This window comes from Balaenoptera acutorostrata, chromosome 3, assembly GCF_949987535.1.
Source record: "Balaenoptera acutorostrata chromosome 3, mBalAcu1.1, whole genome shotgun sequence".
Lineage (NCBI taxonomy): Eukaryota > Metazoa > Chordata > Mammalia > Artiodactyla > Balaenopteridae > Balaenoptera > Balaenoptera acutorostrata.
In genome coordinates this window covers 46139408-46157021 of record NC_080066.1, presented here as the reverse complement: position 1 = coordinate 46157021, position 17614 = coordinate 46139408, and the positions used below count along the sequence as shown (strand labels likewise).

The following is a 17614-nucleotide window of genomic DNA, read 5'->3' as shown; positions in this document are numbered from 1 at the left end:
AGTGTGCAAACAGTAACATGCAAAGCTTAGAAAAGAAGGGACATAAAGCATTTTTATTTGCTCTGACCTGAAAGACCATAGGATCCAGAATGTGTGAAAGGAAACTAGAAAAAGGAAGGAAGAACAGATCGGTAGGCCTGGTCACAGCCCACAGAAGCCTCTCAGACCCAGTTGTGCATAAAACCAGCCCCCAACACATGCCTCGTGTCCAGTGGGGCAGCCTTCTGGACCACTCCACCTTGCCTATCAGAAGCACACAGAGCCTGGGGTGAAATCCTGACTCTACGGCTTTCTAGGGTGTGATCTTGTGCAAAAGACTTCACTGCCCTGAGCTTCAGTCCCCTCCACTGAAATCAGGACCAATAATTCCTACTGTGGAGGAGTGTTGTGAGGATTAAACCCACGTAAAGCCTTTAGCATGGTGTTAGGCATGTAACAAGGGCCCCATCAATGGTGATGGTGGTAGTGGTGGTTGATGAGACGGCAGTGGAGGTGGTGACGCTAGTGATGGTGGAAATGCAGGTGCCGACGGCAGCGGTGGTGGTTGTGTTAGAGGTGGTGGTGAAGATGGAGCACGGGATCCGCTGGCAGTAATGGTGATGGTGGTGATGCACTGGTAGCGCAGGGGAGCATGGGAGAGGTGGTGAAGATGGCGGGGGGGGGAGGTCATTGTGGTGGAATCTGCCGGTTCGTCCCTCTAGTTTCTACAACCCACTTGCACTTTAGGACGACCAGGCGCGTCCATGACTGAGCCTTCCTGCTTTCAGACTCGCTTCTCCCTACGGGACTTCCAGAATCACTAGTCAGCACGCCTGTTCCTTCAGCCCCGTTCCCACAGTCACTGAGCAGGAATCACTCACCTTGGTAAGTACTGAGCCAGGCTCGGGGCTGGGCCCTGGGAGGGCCATCGTGAATAAAGACGCCCTCTCTCTCTCTCTCTCTCTCATCCCTGTGCTTGCCATTTCCTGCTTGCTAAGTGCTTATCCTTCCAAGCACAGTGTGGCTTTTTTACCAGCTCCCCCTACTTTTCTCCCCATCTCCCTATCCACTCTGAAGACCTACTTCTTGGTGTTTGTTGTACTTGAGGTCTTGCACTACGGAAACACAAAGTGAACCCCCAAAATACAGATTTTTTTCCCCTCAGTACAATTAAGAACTGCCTCCTGCCTTGCCCCAAAGTTACCGTGAGGAAATTCCTCAACATTCAGAGAACAAGCTCTAAAAACCTAGGTGAGCCTCAGAATTGCAAAACCAAATTGGATTTAGAACAGAAGGATCAAGAAATAAGTAACAGATTTTAAGACACTATTGACTCAGAAGGCATTTTACCGTAAAGTGAGGTGAAGTTTCCTGAGAGATGGAAGAATCGCTGTTCCAGCAAGGTTTACAGAAAACATGTTGTCTGTGGAGATTTCAATAAGGTTAATAAAAGGGAGGAGACATCAGACCCAGAACCAGAGGCCTAGGTTCAGGTCCTGGCCCTTTAGTAACTAATCATTCAGTCTCCCCCAGGCCTCAGTTTCCACATTGCAAATTGGAGATAAACGTGAAACTGGCCTCCATCAGGGTGAAGGGACTGGTTTTTAAACCGTGAGGAGCTCTGCAAAGATGAGCCTTTTTTATCCTTCTAATCATTTGAACGTCTTTCTAGAACAACCCAACTTTCATCCCTCAGTGCAGGGCTCTGGTTCCCAGCTGTCCCAGGGCATTATCTCATCCTGTTTTCAAGCCCCTTCCCGAAAATCTAAATTGTAATGAGGTCAGTGGTCAACTCTCGTGCATGAGGGTCAGGGCTGAATTGCACTGAACTGTGATCTGGGATGAGTGTTATTAACAGACGCCTCTGGTGCATTGAGGTTGGAGGTCAGCAAATATTTTGCATACATGTGTATCTTCCTGGACTTGGCAGCGTATTCCTGGGGAACTTTCCAGGAAAACAAGGAATGGAGTGATTTGGTTTTTTTAATCTACTAAGCCCCTTTCTGACAGCTCCATTCCCACCAGCCTGGAAATTTGTAAGGGGTAAGGTGGAGAGAGTTAAGTTGAGTAACACCAAAACTTTCAGCTGAGACTCACTTAGAGAACATTATTGTAACATAGCACGAAGAGCAATGCCTGGTATGTCCTAATTTGAGAAATATTTGGGTTAGCTGATTGCTGGGTAACTGAACGCCTACATTCACCCACCCACTCTTCCCTCTACCTGCAATTTCCACTGCCTTGGCTGGTTACTTTTTTTTTTTTTTTTTTTCAAAACTCAACTCAAATTTTCCTTTTCTGGGAAGCCTTCTCCGACCACCATCCTCCACTCCCATTCCCTCCAAATGGTCGCAGAACAACTTGGTCATACATCTCTAGACTCCTGTCCCACTGTACTAGAATCATTGGTTAAGCCGTGTTCCCTCCACCTCACAGCAAGATCCTTAAAAGCAAAGTCTGTGCCTTCTTTCCTTATATTTCCGCATCTCCGAACCTGAGGAAATTGAAATGAAGCTGCTAATTGGTGTCAAGGGCTCATTTGGAATCCATTCTCTCAGTGTTCCAGCATTGCAGGTGGCAACTCTATCGATGGAGAGATAACCCAAAACAAAGGTGAACGTTTTGCCTGGAAATTTTTTAAACTGAAGTCCAGAAATCAGTGGTGTCAAGGTTAGAAAAAGTCTTCTTCTACCCACGCATGGCCTTAAACACCATGAGCATCAAAGGGAATGAATCTGGGGTCTCCCAAGGATCGGAGCCTGCAAAGGAGATGCTTCAGTGATCCTGGCTTTCCCACTAACAGCGTGGTCTGGCTACGGCTGGGCCAGGCTAGCTCTAGACACTTGGCTTTCTCCTTCACCCCACTAGTGATCTCTGACTCCTGAGAGAACTGCAGGATCCTCAGCGACGCAAGGGGACACCTGCCCTAACCCCCCATCTGTAGCTCACCACTTCTGAAAACATTGGTTTGATTGCATTTCTAACACATGGGAAGATACCCTAAGCTTCTCATAGCCACGTGGTGCTCTCCGAATCCTCCCCACATTCCACCACGCATCTGCCACCGTTAGAAGTTGGGTCTGGTTGGGAGCCAAGAAATTCTCATGAATCCCGAACCGGAAGACTTTTTTGCAACACATCTGTAAGTATGAACGTTCTTAGCTGTATGTTCGTACCTTGAATCCCAAGCCTTGGCCGATGAGGCCAATGGAACTGTGTCTTCCTGCAAAGCAGGAGATGTCCATCCACCGACTGAAGAGGAGAGTCTCTTTTAAAATCACAGTACAGATTAACACAGCAGAGGAAAGTGACTCAATCTGCCTTGAGTCTGAGAATGTAGCTGGATGGCTCGCCTGAAGAATGGCTGCACGGGGTTTAATTCAGCCTTGCAAATAACTTTTCAGCTACTTGTCCAGGGCACTGCTGGGTGCTGAAAAAAGAATTAAAACTTATCCCACAGAACACTAGATAAAGGACTTGAAGAAGCCAATTACAGAAGAAGAGGTGCAAATGGCTTAAAAACATACAAAAGTATGTGTTGCTTCATCCATAATTTTTAAAAAGCAAATTAAAATGACAATAAGGAACCATTTTATCCCCAATCAAATCACTACTGATGTTATAGAGTTAAATGAACAGTCTTGGAAAAAGGACAGTCAAGTAAGTAAGCACATATTTCCACTGGATGAGGGAATGTGAAATGGTAGCTTTCTGGCAGATTACTTACAAATGTTGAGTCAAACCCTGCAAAATGTACCCATCCTTTCACTCAGCAGTTCTACTTCTAAGAATCTATTCTAAGGAAATAATCAGTGCTTATCTTTGTGACATGTATACAAGGATCCATATTGCTGCATTGTTTAACTAGGAAAAATCTAGAAACAATGCAGTTGAACAATATGAATGTATGAATGTTACAATAGGCACGTATATAGAACATTATGGAATGCCATGCAGCTCTGAAAAACCATTCTAATAAGATTCAGCAAACATTTTCTATCAAGTGCCAGAGGGTAAATATTTTAGGCTTTGTGGGCCAAGAGGCAAAAATCAAGGATATTGCGTAGTACTCATAATAATGAGAGAAAACAAATTTCCACAAAGTTTTTATTGACAAATTCAAAATGCATTAATGATTGAATATTTTTTTTTGTAATACAAACCAATGAGTGAGAATAATCTAATTCTTTTTGGACTAATAACATTTGCTGAATTGGGGTTCAAAGACAGTTTTCCTTATCATCAAATTGATTTCAAATATTCATCTGTAACAAGCACACTTAGTTTTCAGGCTGAAGATAAACAGACCAAAACTGGCCATTGTCTGCATTTGCTGGTCCCTATACTATAAAGGAATGCTGGCTAACATGGAAGAATGTTCATGAACTATTGTTAAGCAGACTCTGAAACAGTAAGAGCAGTGTGTGGAATGGTCATCCCTGCTTTCACCAGACATCTCCAGCTCTGTCTTTCCAGCCACTGGGTAGAACTGCATTTCTTGGCCCCCTGGGGATTGCATGGGACCACATGACTAATTCTAGCCAATGGGTCTCAAGTGGAAATAACACATGTCACTCCAAAGCCACAGACTGGGAGAAAATATTTGAAGATCACATATCTGACTGCTATCCAGAATATATATATATTTTTAACACTCTCAAAACTCGATAATAAGAAAATAAACAGTGCGACTTTTTTAATGAGCAAAAAATTTGAACCAACACTTCACTGAAGAAGATTCATGGATAGCAAATAAGCATATGAAAAGATAGCCAACATCATTAGCCATTAGGGAAATGCAAATTAAAACCACAGATACCATCTCTTACCTATTAGGATGGCTTAAATTAAATTTTTTAAAATTTAAAACTGACAATACCAAGTATTGGGAAGTAAAAGAAGCCACAGGAATTCTCATACATTGTTGGTGGGAATGCAAAATGGTACAGTCATTTTGGAAAGGTTTCTTACAAATTTAAACATATTTACCATACGACCCAACAATCTTGCTCCCAGATATTTACCCAAGTGAAGTAAAAACCTATGTTCACAGAAAAACCTATACCTGAATGTTTATAGCAGCTTTATTTGTACTCACCAAAAACTAGAAACAACCCAAATGTCCTTTCCCTGGAGAATGGACCAGCAAAGTGTGGTACATCCTTACAATAAACTACTTCTCAGCAATAAAAAGGAATGGAACTCTTGAAAAATACAACAACATGGATGAATTTCAAATGTATTTTCTAAGTAAAAATAGATCCAAAAGTTTACATATTGTAGAACACCATTTATATTATACTGTGGAAAAGGCAAAATTATAGGGATAGAGAAATTGTTGCCAGGTGCTGGGTGTAGGGAGCAGGCACTGGCTACAGAGGGGCAGCATGAAGGATATTTGGGGGTGTTGATAGAACCATTCTTGATCTTCATTGTGGTATTGTTTAAAATTCATAAAGCGATACACCAAAAAAGTGAATTGTACTATATATAAATTTTAAAATAAAAAATTTTTGAAGTTATTAATGTCCATACAAAGGAAAAAAGAGAGAAAGAAACACAAGCACCACTGCCTGGGCCACAGGAATGGGCATCTCAGCCCTGCTCAATCCAAAGAGCCAGCCTGGCTTGTGGCCCTTCTCTGGGTCCAGTGTGTGTATAAGTGGAGACAGAGACCCCGATGGGGAAGTTGACGGAGCATTACCCTCTAGCGCTGGGCCTGTGGGCAAAGGGAAGCCTGAAGTCACTGGAGCTGTCCCATGGGCACCTTCAGTGAAGACCTAGAAAGGCATCTCCCAGCACCTGACTCGTTGCCCTCTACTCAGTCTAATCAAGTAGTTTCCTGTCTGCAGGCAGAGGTTCTACCACAACCACCTGAGTTTTCGACTTCTCTTCTATTAGACCCAAAGCCTGTTGAACAGAAACAAGTGGAAGTCAGAGGCAGCAGCCTAAGTGATCACATGAAAAGATGCTCAACATCACTAGCCATTAGGTAAATGGAAAACAAAACCACAATGAGATACCACTTCATACCCGTTAGGATGGCAATAATCAAAAAGATGGGCAATAACAAGTATTAAAGAGAATGTGGGAACTTTGGAACCCTCATTCACTGCTGTTGGGAATATAAAATGGCATGGCCACTTTGGAAAAAAGTTTGGCAGTACCTCAAAAACTTAAACATAGAGTTACCATATGACACAGCAATCCCATTCTTAGGTATATAACCAAGAGAATTGAAACCATATGTTCACACAAGAATTTGTTCACAAATGTTCATAGCAGCATTCTTCACAATAGCCAAAAAGAGAAAACAACCCAAATGTCCATCAACTGACGAACAGATAAACAAAATGTGGTGTATATATATATATCTCCATCTGAAGGAATATTATTTGGCAATGAAAAGAGAATGAAGTACTGATACATGATACAACAGGATGAACCTTAAAAATATTCTAACAGGGGCTTCCCTGGTGGTGCAGTGGTTGAGAATCTGCCTGCTAATGCAGGGAACACGGGTTCGAGCCCTGGTCTGGGAAGATCTCACATGCCGCGGAGCAACTAGGCCCGTGAGCCACAACTACTGAGCCTGTGCGTCTGGAGCCTGTGCTCCGCAACAAGAGAGGCCGTGACAGTGAGAGGCCCGCGCACCACGATGAAGAGTGGCCCCCGCTTGCCACAACTAAAGGAAGCCCTCTCACAGAAACGAAGACCCAACACAGCCAAAAATAAATAAATTAATTTTAAGAACTTAAAAAAAAAAAACTTAAAAAAAAAATTCTAACTGAAAGATGTCAGACACAAAAGGTCACATCCTGTGTAATTCATTTATATGAAATGTCGAGAGTAGAAAAACCAATAGTAACAGAAGAATTTGTGGTTGGCAGGAGCTGGAGGTGAGGGAATGGAGAGTGACTGCTAATGGGGATGAGGTTACTTTATGGGGTGATGAAAATATTCTGGAATTAGATGGTAATGATGTTTACACTGTCTTGGGAATATACTAAAACCAATGAATTGTAGACATTAAAAGGGCAATTTTATGGTATATGAATTCTATCTCAATTAACAAGAAAGAAAGAGAGAGAGAGAGAGAGGGAGGGAAGAAGGAAGGAAGGGAGGGAGGGAGGAAGGAAGGAAGGAAGGAAGGAAGGAAGGAAGGAAAGAAGAATCGGCAACCTGGGTTGAAGGCCTAGCTGAACCCAAGCAGAGTGTAAAGAGGGGACAGCAGGTACTGCAGAGGTAGGTGCTCCTGACAGTCTGACCCTTTGGAACAGTGATCTTCCTCCTGAGCCTATTCTGCCAAGTCCACATCATTCTGCAGATTAAATGAGACGAAGTGCAATGCTTGACCCCAGTGTTGGCTGCTGACTTTTGTCAGCGTGACTTTTGTTCTGCCCCTTGACATAGGATGCCAGGGACGATATACAAGACATGGTGATCAGGAGAGGTTTGATTATTGCCTTCCATTCCTGGAGGTTTGGGAGGAAAAAAAAAAAATTGCTATTTTGGCCCCTTTCCTTAAGCCTGTCAGCATCCTAGGATGGGAGCCCTAGTTGAGGATGGAAGATAAAAAAATCAACCAGTGTCTCAGGAGCACCTGTGTGGCCAAACATCTCGCCACAGTCTGTGGAGTGCACCCAGGTACTCCCCACACCCCATAGCCCCACCTTCATAGACCCAACAGGTTCAAAGAGTGAAATCTCAATTCTGCACAGAACTGGACCCTCAGCTCCCTGGGAAAGGGCATGGGTCTCACTCACCCAAGTTCCCAGTGAGCTTGGCAGCAAGCACATGTTTGGGTCACATGTGGTGAAGAATGGATGGATGGATGGATGGATGGATCTTACTGCATGCACTGCCACTGCCAGGACAAAAGCAAATGATCAAAATCAGTGGATAAAACATAGCACACAAAGGAGGTACGAGTGGAGGGCTTAGGGGCCACTCAGACTCAAGATCAAATCCTACTCTGGTGCACACTGGCTAAGTGGTACTAGACAAGAGATTTAATCTCTCTCTGCTCAGTTTCTTCATTAGTACAATTGGGGTGTTTGTGATATCTCCCTCATAGGGTTGCCGTGGGGATTAAACGAGGCAATTCATGAAAAGCACTTAGGACAATGCCAGGAACAAAGCAAGTATCAACGAATGGTAGCTATCATTATCATTATCATAATCATTATCACTATTCAGCGATATCAAAAGAACAGAACAGCCAAAGCTGAAGCAGTGAAACGTGGACACTGCCTGCCTGAAAGCCATGAGCTCTGCCAACAGGTTTAATGAAAGGGGTCAAAATAGTAAGTTCCCTGGCAGTGTCTCCATCACTGTTATAACAAGAAAATGCAATGCAGAGATTAGTAATGGTCTTTTTTTTTCCTCCCAAACCTCCAGGAATGGAAAGCAATAATCAAACATCTCCTGATCACCAAGTCTTATATATCGTCCCTGGCATCCTATATGTGTTGTTGCTATTTGTGCTGTTTGCATGTTTCTCCATCTCTCTGGCCGGGCAAATCTGACCTCCTCATCAGCAGCTGGGAAACAACCAGCTGTGATCTCAAATCTTTGGAAGGTCAGCTCGAGAGGCAGCATCTTCCTAGCAACAGTTGCTAGGGAAGATTATGAGGGTGGACTCAACTCCCAGTGGAGATGAAGACATGGAGGGTTATATAATTGGCATTTGTTTGAATGGGGCAGGTGGGGGAGACCTGCCCCTATGAAGGGCATATTCAGTCTCTTCGGTTACTGTGCTGTTCATTCTTTTTGTTAGGAGTTCTGGCTGACCTTTTTGTTTTATTTGATGTCATTTCATTTTCCTAAATTATTAGAACTGAAAAGTACCCAGTCCAAAGAGTCCTAATCCTATTAAACCCAAGATCCTATTTTTATAGCACATATTTTGCAATATCCCCTTTGCTAGTCTTAATGGAATTACAGATGTATAGCCTACCTAAGTACTTAACTTTAAAAATAAATATAATGCCCTATACCATAAACAATGAGAAATAAAGCAATTTATAAGAAAATAAGATGAATTTCAACATTCAAGTATTTGTGAACAGATAGAAGACATAATGAATAAATCAGAAGCTTATATCTAGCTTTGATATATTATCCACGTTTATTCTTTCTAGCTGACATTTTGAAATAAGAGCTAAATAAATACATTAACAATCGGTATAGAATCACCAAGAACTCATTGCCTACAAGTGCAGAGTTAGAGCAGTATTGGCACCTCAGACACTAGGAATGATGCTGTCATCAGTGGCATGATTTTTCACAATGGTGAACAACTCTTTGCAGAGCCACGAACAAGAGAAAGTACGTGATTTCTTCCATTTACATGTTACTTGCCTTTCTAGAAAATTCAGCATAACCATGAAACAATAGCTTGAGTGTATATGTACAACAGAGTTGAGTTCAAGGCCCAGGTGATTATGAACAAGTTTTTTACCTAGGTGAAGAAGAGAAAAGTTGGTGGGACATGACTCAGGATGCCTTGTGCAGTGCAGGATACCGTCACTCTCTGGTCTCCCCCCACCAAATGCCCGTAGAACCCAGCCCCATCCTTGTGACAATCAGAAATGTTCCCACAAATTTTCAGAATGTTCCCTAGAAGCACCAGTGATCTAGTCCAATCCCCCTCATTATAAAGGGGGATAAACTGAGGTTCGGAGAAAAAAAGTGACTTGTTCAAGGGAAAGCCAAGATGAAATTCAGACCCTGCTAACTCTCAGGTCAGGGATTAGGGCAATTAGCTGAAATTGTGGGAATCCCCCTCACTCTTCAGATGTGTAAACAACAAGCTATGAGATATGCTGGCATTATTCATGGTTCTATTTATCTCCTCTTCTGTCCATTTTCAAAATTAACCTTGATTTCTGATTGCCAGTAATTTCTTGTCCTGTACTAAGTTGTGAGCAATTTCGAAGCTCTGCTTTTGGCAGAAAAGCATTATTCTTTGGAGAAAAGAGTCATTTCTCCAAATGGTGCTTATTTCACTTGGGCTGGATCAACAGTAGAGTCTATCAACACTCAGCCAATGGAAGACGATAGAATAAAGACCACACAGTTGGCCACAGTGAAGAGTTTTGTTTCATTTTACATGTAAAGAAAAGATGTGATACCGTGATATGGTGCGTATTATATATTTGGCTTTCATCCCCAATTCCTGGACAGAGCTCCTAAAACCCTTAGAATTTCTGAGTGATAGGGGAAAGAGAGGCGTCTTTTGTTACTCATAATAAGCCCCTCTCAACTACACCTGAGTTCATGCTAATGGGGTGACCCCTGGGATGGGGCCTGGTTGCCAGGGGAACCAACCACAAGATTAGAGGGTTAGAACTTTCAGCCCCACCCCTGACCTCCTAGGAGAGGAGAGGGGCTGGAGGTTGAGTTAATCACTAATGGCCAATGATTCAATCAATCATGCCTACATAATAAAGCCTCTATAAAAAATAAAAATTAAAAAAAAAATTTTTTTTAAACCCTAACCTAAGGATTTTGGAGTCTAGACTGCTGAACACATGGAGGTGCTGAGAGAGTGGTACACCTGGAGAGGGCATGGAAGCCTGTACTCTTTCCCTATACCTTGCCCTGTGCATCTCTTCCATCTAGCTGTTCCTGAGTTGTATCCTTTCATAATAAACTGGGAATCTAGTAAGTAAACTGCTTTCCTGAGTTCTGTGAACAACTTATAGAACCTGAGGAGGGGGTCTTGGGAACTTCTAACTTGTAGCCAAGTTGGACAAAAGGAAATAGTCATTTTTGCATTTAAAAGGCATTACCATGTTTTAAGAATAAGAGTTTTATTATCTGATTTACTTTTTTAAAAGTTATTGAAGTCATATAGTAATATTATGATTATTATTAAGAGAGCCTGACACATGTTCAAAGGCGATGTCCAGGATGTTAAGGAGCTAGAATCTAGACACCAAGGGGGGAAGAGAAGGCTGAGTTGCTGTTGTCAAGGAGAGGAGGTGGGACAGAAAGGTGGGCTCAGACTCAAAAGTGCCCAAGAGACATCCACGTGGAAACACCGAGCAGGTCTCTAGCAATGTGGTCTGAGCTTTGCAGTAAAGGGGCTGGGCTGGGGGCCCAGATCTTGGGGTCATAGCCAAAGAAAGGAGAGTTGACACCACAAGATTAAATTAAATCACCCTCCAAAATATGTGTTGAGTAAGAAAAAAAAAAAACAGATTACAGATAGAACCTTCAGGAAAGTCCATGTTTGAGGCATAGATAGAAACAGTATGCCAAGAAAAGATGATGAGAAAGAACAAACTGGAAAAAAACAAAGATAGTGATGTCAAAAAAAAAAAAAGAAAAGAAAAAGATAGCCACCAAAAACAAGGTCTTGGGCTAAGTGCTCTACAGCACACACCATCCTGTTTAATCCTCACTACACTAACGGTGAGGTATTATTATGATCCCCAATTTACACTTGAGGAGACCACAGCAAAGAAAAGGTAAGTCATGTGCCCCAGAATGCACAGCTAGTAAGTAAGAGGCTTACCTAGAATTTGAAACCAAGTAGTCTGAATGCAAAGACTGTACATTGACTTCCAGCTAAATAAAAGAAAACCAAGGATTAAAACTTGTGCTTTGGATCTAGATTTATAACAAAATTCTATAAATAAACAAACAAACAAATCTAAAAACCGAGGTTTCAGCTCACAAAGTTGAGTTGGGGGCTATGACACCTGCTCCCAGAGAGCCCTTCAGGCAAGGGGCAAAGTCGAGGACCAGGACAGGCTCTGCCATTCTTCATCACCACGCTTCTTACACTCACACAGTCCTCAGCAGAAGCATGAAGATGGAAAATTTCTCATTATGGATTACACTGTCTCCTCAGTAAAGCAAAAATTACTCCCCAAAACAGATCTTCCCAGACAAATGAGTAAATGGATGAACAAAGAAAACATGTGTCCAGACTATTATGTAGAGCAAATGAATTCACTCTTAAAATGTGGAAAGCAAAATTGATCGTACCACAGACACTGATACAATTTCTCACTCCTATCCTTATCAGTCAGGTCATCCACGTGAAACAGCAGTGCCTACACCCTTAGGAAGAGTTTTCTGGTAGGCGGCAAGAGATGAACTCCAATCCCACCTCACAAAAGAAAACCAAGCCTGGACTAATTTGGTCCAAGCCATCCTGCATCAGTGGTCCAAGCCATCCCACAAGAATTGTTTCCCACCATATTGAATGAAACTACCCTTAGAGAAAAGAGATGAAATCCATTGCTTGTCCTCGACTTTGTGGGATACTTGGCTTTCCCGGTCTCCTCCAGTAGAGGAAAAGACAGGTGATGCTCAAAACCAAAATAACAATCACAGCCCTACAGATGTGGTGGTGATGGGGATTAAGCAAAGTGGACAGATTTTGAGAGAAACTCTAAGACGTCAAATCAAAAAGACTTGTGCATGCATAAAATGTGGGCAGTGAGAGAAAGGGGAGTGTTGAGGATGATATTTAGGTGTTCCCCCTATAAACTGGGGTCAGTCACTGGTTTGGGAAACCTGGAAATTGACAGATTGAAGCAAGAGAGATCACAAGTGTGGTTTTGGATGTTCTGATCTTGAGGTGCCTTTGAGAGCTCTAAGAGGGGGTTGGCAATTGCTCAGAAGTTCTGTGGAGTTGACATACAAATAAATGACTGTGCTATTCTCATCTAAGTGGTACCAGACTGACACGACTTACCGACTTAAGACTTACAATTGGGGTGAATGAGACTTCCCCAGGATAAAGACAGAAGGAGAGGAGAGAGAGCCTAGGATTCAGTTCTTAAGCAGTTCCGACATTTAACGCCAATAGAAAAGGGCAATCCTGCAATCCTGCGAAATCAGGAGAGTGGCACTCAGGATAGTCAGAGGAAGAGAGTGCTTCAAGAAGGAGGGAGTGATCGTCATTGTTCAACACTGATGAGAGGTCAAGAAAGAGGACAGAGAAATATCCGGTATTTGCAGTGACAGAAGGTAATTAATGTTCTTAGCAAGAGCTGTTTCTGTGGTGTGGGGGGGGGGTAGGATGAAGAGTGGCAGTAAGAAAATGAAGATGTAAGTGATGCAAAGCGCCCCAAATATATCTCCCATAGCATTTAGACGCATTAAATACAAAGTTTCTGCGCATGCACGCTCTTGGCAGAGGCGGGGCAAGGTCAGGCTCTGCGCCGGGTACCTCTGCAACTCCGCCCAGGGAAAAGCCAGTGGCCGTCCCGGTGTTCACAGCCGTCCATCCACTTCCGCCGGGGTAGAGGGGAGAACAGGACTGTATCACATCTGGGGGTGCATAACTGACAGGTTGTGGGAGCCACTTTCTGGCCTCTACACTGACTGGTAGCAGACACCCCTAGGGTTTCCCTTTCCAAACTGAAGTTCTTTGTGCTTTAATGAAAAGCTTCCCTGGGATTTTTCATATGCACGCTGGTTTTAATGTCAATAACACTACTCATAACCAACCTTTGGAGCCACTGCTACTCAAAGTGGGGTCCCGGAGCAGCACCACTGGATGACCTGGGAACTGGCTTAGAGATGCAGGACCACAGGCGCCACCCAGACCTGCTGAATCAGAACCCGCATTTCAACAAGGCAGCCAGGCGGTTCCTGGGCACATTCAAGTGTGAAAGCATTGGTCTGGAGAATTATTACATGCTTTTATTCTTCATTCCTCGAGACAACCCCACAAGTCAGGTGGATTATCCCTGTGGACTAAGAATGCTGCCTGCCATATTAGTAAACAAAGGATATTGCAGCCATCAGCCACTACAGCAGCCCGCAGTGGTGAGCCCTGAGGGAACTCGGGATGGAAACAGAAATCCTGCCACCAAGCTATCAGCCGCTGCAGCCACCGCCACCCCAGCAGTGCACCCTGAGGAGACTCAGGATGAGAAAGCACAGGATACTGGCCCCAGATAGCTCTGGTGCTATCAAAGGAATGATTTCAGTGAGCCCAGACTCTTGCATCTTCCCATACATAGAAAAGCGCTAAATTCTTTAACTTGAGATATCTGGTTTTCTTTAATTAGAATCCTTTGATGTTCCAACTACCTGGTCTCTGTTGCAGAAACTCCTATATGTCCTGCTTCCCCCGCTTACCTCTTCGGAGCAGTCCCTCAGAGCTATCTGAGATGCTGTGCCCTGGGCTTAAGTCCTCAGTTTTGTCCACCAAATAAAACGTAACTCGACTTTTAGGTTGTCATTTTTTTCAGTCGACATCCCCATTTATACTTGGGCAAACAGATTCCGAGAGGTTACGTGCACAATGCTACAGAGCCAGAGAGTGAAGGGGCCAGGACTTGAACCTTTTCTCTTGATCACTATACACTGCAGTTCTTGCATTCCTCCACTGGGAGCTGGGGCCAGCTAGCAGTGAGCCATCCAGGGACTGAGCTATGCAGAGGAGCTGGCCTGAGGGGACTCTGTTCCAGAGGGCACAGCTATATCAACAGAGCTCTGAACTGATTAGGCCTTTGCCAGCCATCTCTGTGGGTATGTGCATTGGCAAAGAGAGGCGGGACCCTAGGAGGGAGCCAACAACTCAGCTATGGGGGAGGGTCAGAAAAAGATATAGGGGTTGAGACACTGAGTTGAGACTTGACAGATGGAAGTCCCCAGGCAGATCTACAGGATTGAGGGCCTATCCAGGGCAAGGGAGGCTGGCAGCAAAGGCCTGGATGCAGCAAAAACTGGGGAAAGGCTGACCAGTGGTGACTTACTGGTCTTGGCATGCAGCAAAGTTGCCTGGGGAGCCTGATAAAACATTAATGGTCTTCAATCCATTATATGCGGAATCTAAAAAAAGGGTACCAATGAACTTATCTACAAAACAGAAATAGAGTCACAGATGTAGAAAACAAACTTATGGTTACCAGAGGGTAAGTGGGGGAGGGATAAATTGGGAGATTGGGAATGACATATACACACTACTATATATAAAATAGATAACTAATAAAGACCTACTGTATAGCACAGGGAACTCTACTCAGTACTCTGTAATGACCTATATGGGGAAAGAAGCTCAAAAAAGAGTTGATATATGTATATGTATAACTGATTCACTTTGCTGTACAGCAGAAACTAACACAACATGGTATATCAACTATATTCCATAAAAATTTTTAAAACAAATAAATTTTAAAAAGAATTAAAGGCTGATTCTCCAGCCCAACCAACAAAACAATTCCAGTTCTGTAGATCTGGGGAGGATCCTGGGAATATGCTCCCCAGAAGGAGCCCTAAGCAACATAACTAAATGGGTGTACTTAGTGGCTGGCCTGCAGGGAGGAAGGTGGAAGATGCAGGAAATGAGCATGGAAATAAACAGGGTCTTTATTCCTGGAGACTTAGAGATCAGGGGAGAGAAGATCCAGAGTCTGAGGTCAGATTGTGTCTTAGAAAGAGCACGCTGATCAATGGCTGCCTCGCCCACCAAAATAGAAGCCCCAGGGGTCTGTTTTTGCTGCTACTGTATCGCTACCAGAGTGTTTAGCACATAGTAGGTGCAAAGTAAGTATTTCCAGAAGGGAGGGAGGTGGGAAGGAAGGAAGAAAGGAGGGAAGGAAGGAAGGAAGGAGGGAAGGAAGGGAGGGAGGGAGGGAAAAAGGGAGGGAGGGAGGGTGGATAATGGCAGGGTAGAGAATGGTTTGGAAGGAGGTTGAGGGCTGGAAATCTCTTACTGTGGTCCAAGCACAGGATAAAGACCTGTCTATGGCAGAGGAGTAGGAGTGGGGAGAAGGGGCAGAACTTACAATCATTCTGGCGTTTTCGAGGCCACAGAGGCCTCACAAGACTTCTTGGAGGCACTTCTATATTTCTGGCATATTCGGGAATGTCTATGAAAGTAAAAGACTTATGAAACATAATCAGGACTGAAGTGTACTGCAAAGCCAGTCCCTCCACCCCACCCCAACCCTGGGAAATCTTCTTCTTCGAGCACAGACAGCTGGGCAGTGCGACGGGACTCCTGCTCTATCCAGACCAGAGCACACCCAGACGTGGCGGCCGCTCTCCTAGCTCATTCCAGCCAGAGGCTCCATCCTAGGTTTGGCAGTTGTTTTGGGGTTTTTGTGTCCTGGAGACACTTAACTCTGTATTTAATTTATGTTTAATAGGCAGCTATTATGTTAAATAGAGACCAGCTGAACTGATTATTTAAGACATCGTTATGGTTGCTTAACAACTGTGTGGTTTGACTGCTACATCTCAATAAAGGTTTCCCAGTACTCGGCTATTATTACAGTTTTGCATCGGGTAACTATCCGCACCTAGCCACTGACCTCTCTTTAAATATTGCCTGAGGGCCTGGAAGCTCCCAGCTCTGCTTCTTCCCCTGGTCCCCAAACGGCTGAGTGTCTGAGCATCCAGGAGTATCCACAGAGATCAGGAAACTGGAGCTGAGATCACGTGTGGTTGTGCAGGGCGTGAGATCATGGCTGAGCTCCAGCTCCAGTTCTAAACCGCCTGTCAGCAGCATTTGAGACTTGCCTCCCGATGGCAACGTGGCTTTGTGGGGAAGCTCAGAGGCCACGGCTGAGCCCAGGAGGTGACTAAGACCTAGGAGAAAAGAATCTGTGTATAAAAAAAAAGAGAACCAGGAAGAAAACTATAAGGGTACTAATTTTCTAGAAGTTTCCTCTAGTGTAGTGTTACTTAAAATGTGATTCACAGACCAGTGCCCATCTGAGACCTGTTCTTACTGGTCCACAAATTGAGAATGACCACTTAGGAACTTGTGTAGCAATTTGAACTCACCATGATATCCAAGCATGAGATCAAGGGATCTGGCTGGTCGATCAGCATGTAGACCAGTTTGGGCGTCACTGGGCTCACGCGCGGAGGTGCACATGGCCCAGGCTACAACAAGTCTTGTGCACTGTGACCACATATCTGTCCACCAAGGACTGGAAATGTGAAAACCGGTCTTTCAGCTCAGAATCCTTGAAGACCACCGTTTTGGTGCTATATCTCTCAGCTTATTCGTTTCTCCAACCTGCCTGCACACTTTGTGGCAAATAGCAGGACTTTTAAAACCTTCCTTATGTACATTTAAAAAATCAATAAAGACTGTAAATATAGTAAAAATCACTGGATTGTACACTTTAAAAGGGAAAAGTTTATGGTACAAAAGGATCATTTCATAGTAATTTTATGTGAATTATATCTCAATAAAGCTGCTATTTTAAAAAAATAGGTTGATAAACAGAATAGATAGAAGGATGGATGGATGGATGGATGGATGGATGGATGGACACACCATAAATGTCTTTCTGTGTCAAAACAAAATCAAAAAGGAGATTACACACAGTGTGTTTTACATAACCTATGCTGGATAATCCCCATTAGCACCTCCAGATCCACTTCCCCACTGCATCACTCTGATGGATGCCTTCTGAAGATTAGAGGTCAAAAAAAGAGGTCAGGGCATTTACTCCCCAGAACCCTCCCTGCTGGGCCGCAGGTTGGTAGTGGCTGCGTTATCTCCTATAGCTGCAACTCTAGTTCCAGTAACTGTGCCCTCTGGGTGGTGACAGCTCCCGGCTGCTGCTAGCGCCAGGGTGCTTCACCTTCCCCAGTGGGTTCCCCTTATCACTGCTCGCATTTAAATAGTCCTTCCACTAAAGCT

General features: G+C 43.8%; 1 long non-coding RNA gene across 2 annotated transcripts in view; it reads right to left on the bottom strand.

Moving 5' to 3' along the window:
* LOC130707681 (uncharacterized) overlaps window positions 1-16520 on the bottom strand; it is a 55270-nt gene extending 38750 nt beyond the window's left edge. For both annotated transcript variants that reach the window (XR_009007688.1, XR_009007689.1), the window contains exons 1-2: window positions 16269-16520; window positions 15741-15824 (exon numbers count right to left, since the gene is read on the bottom strand). This is a non-coding gene — a long non-coding RNA (uncharacterized LOC130707681). The remainder of the gene's footprint in view (window positions 1-15740; window positions 15825-16268) is intronic.
* Between the last annotated feature and the right edge of the window lie 1094 nt (window positions 16521-17614).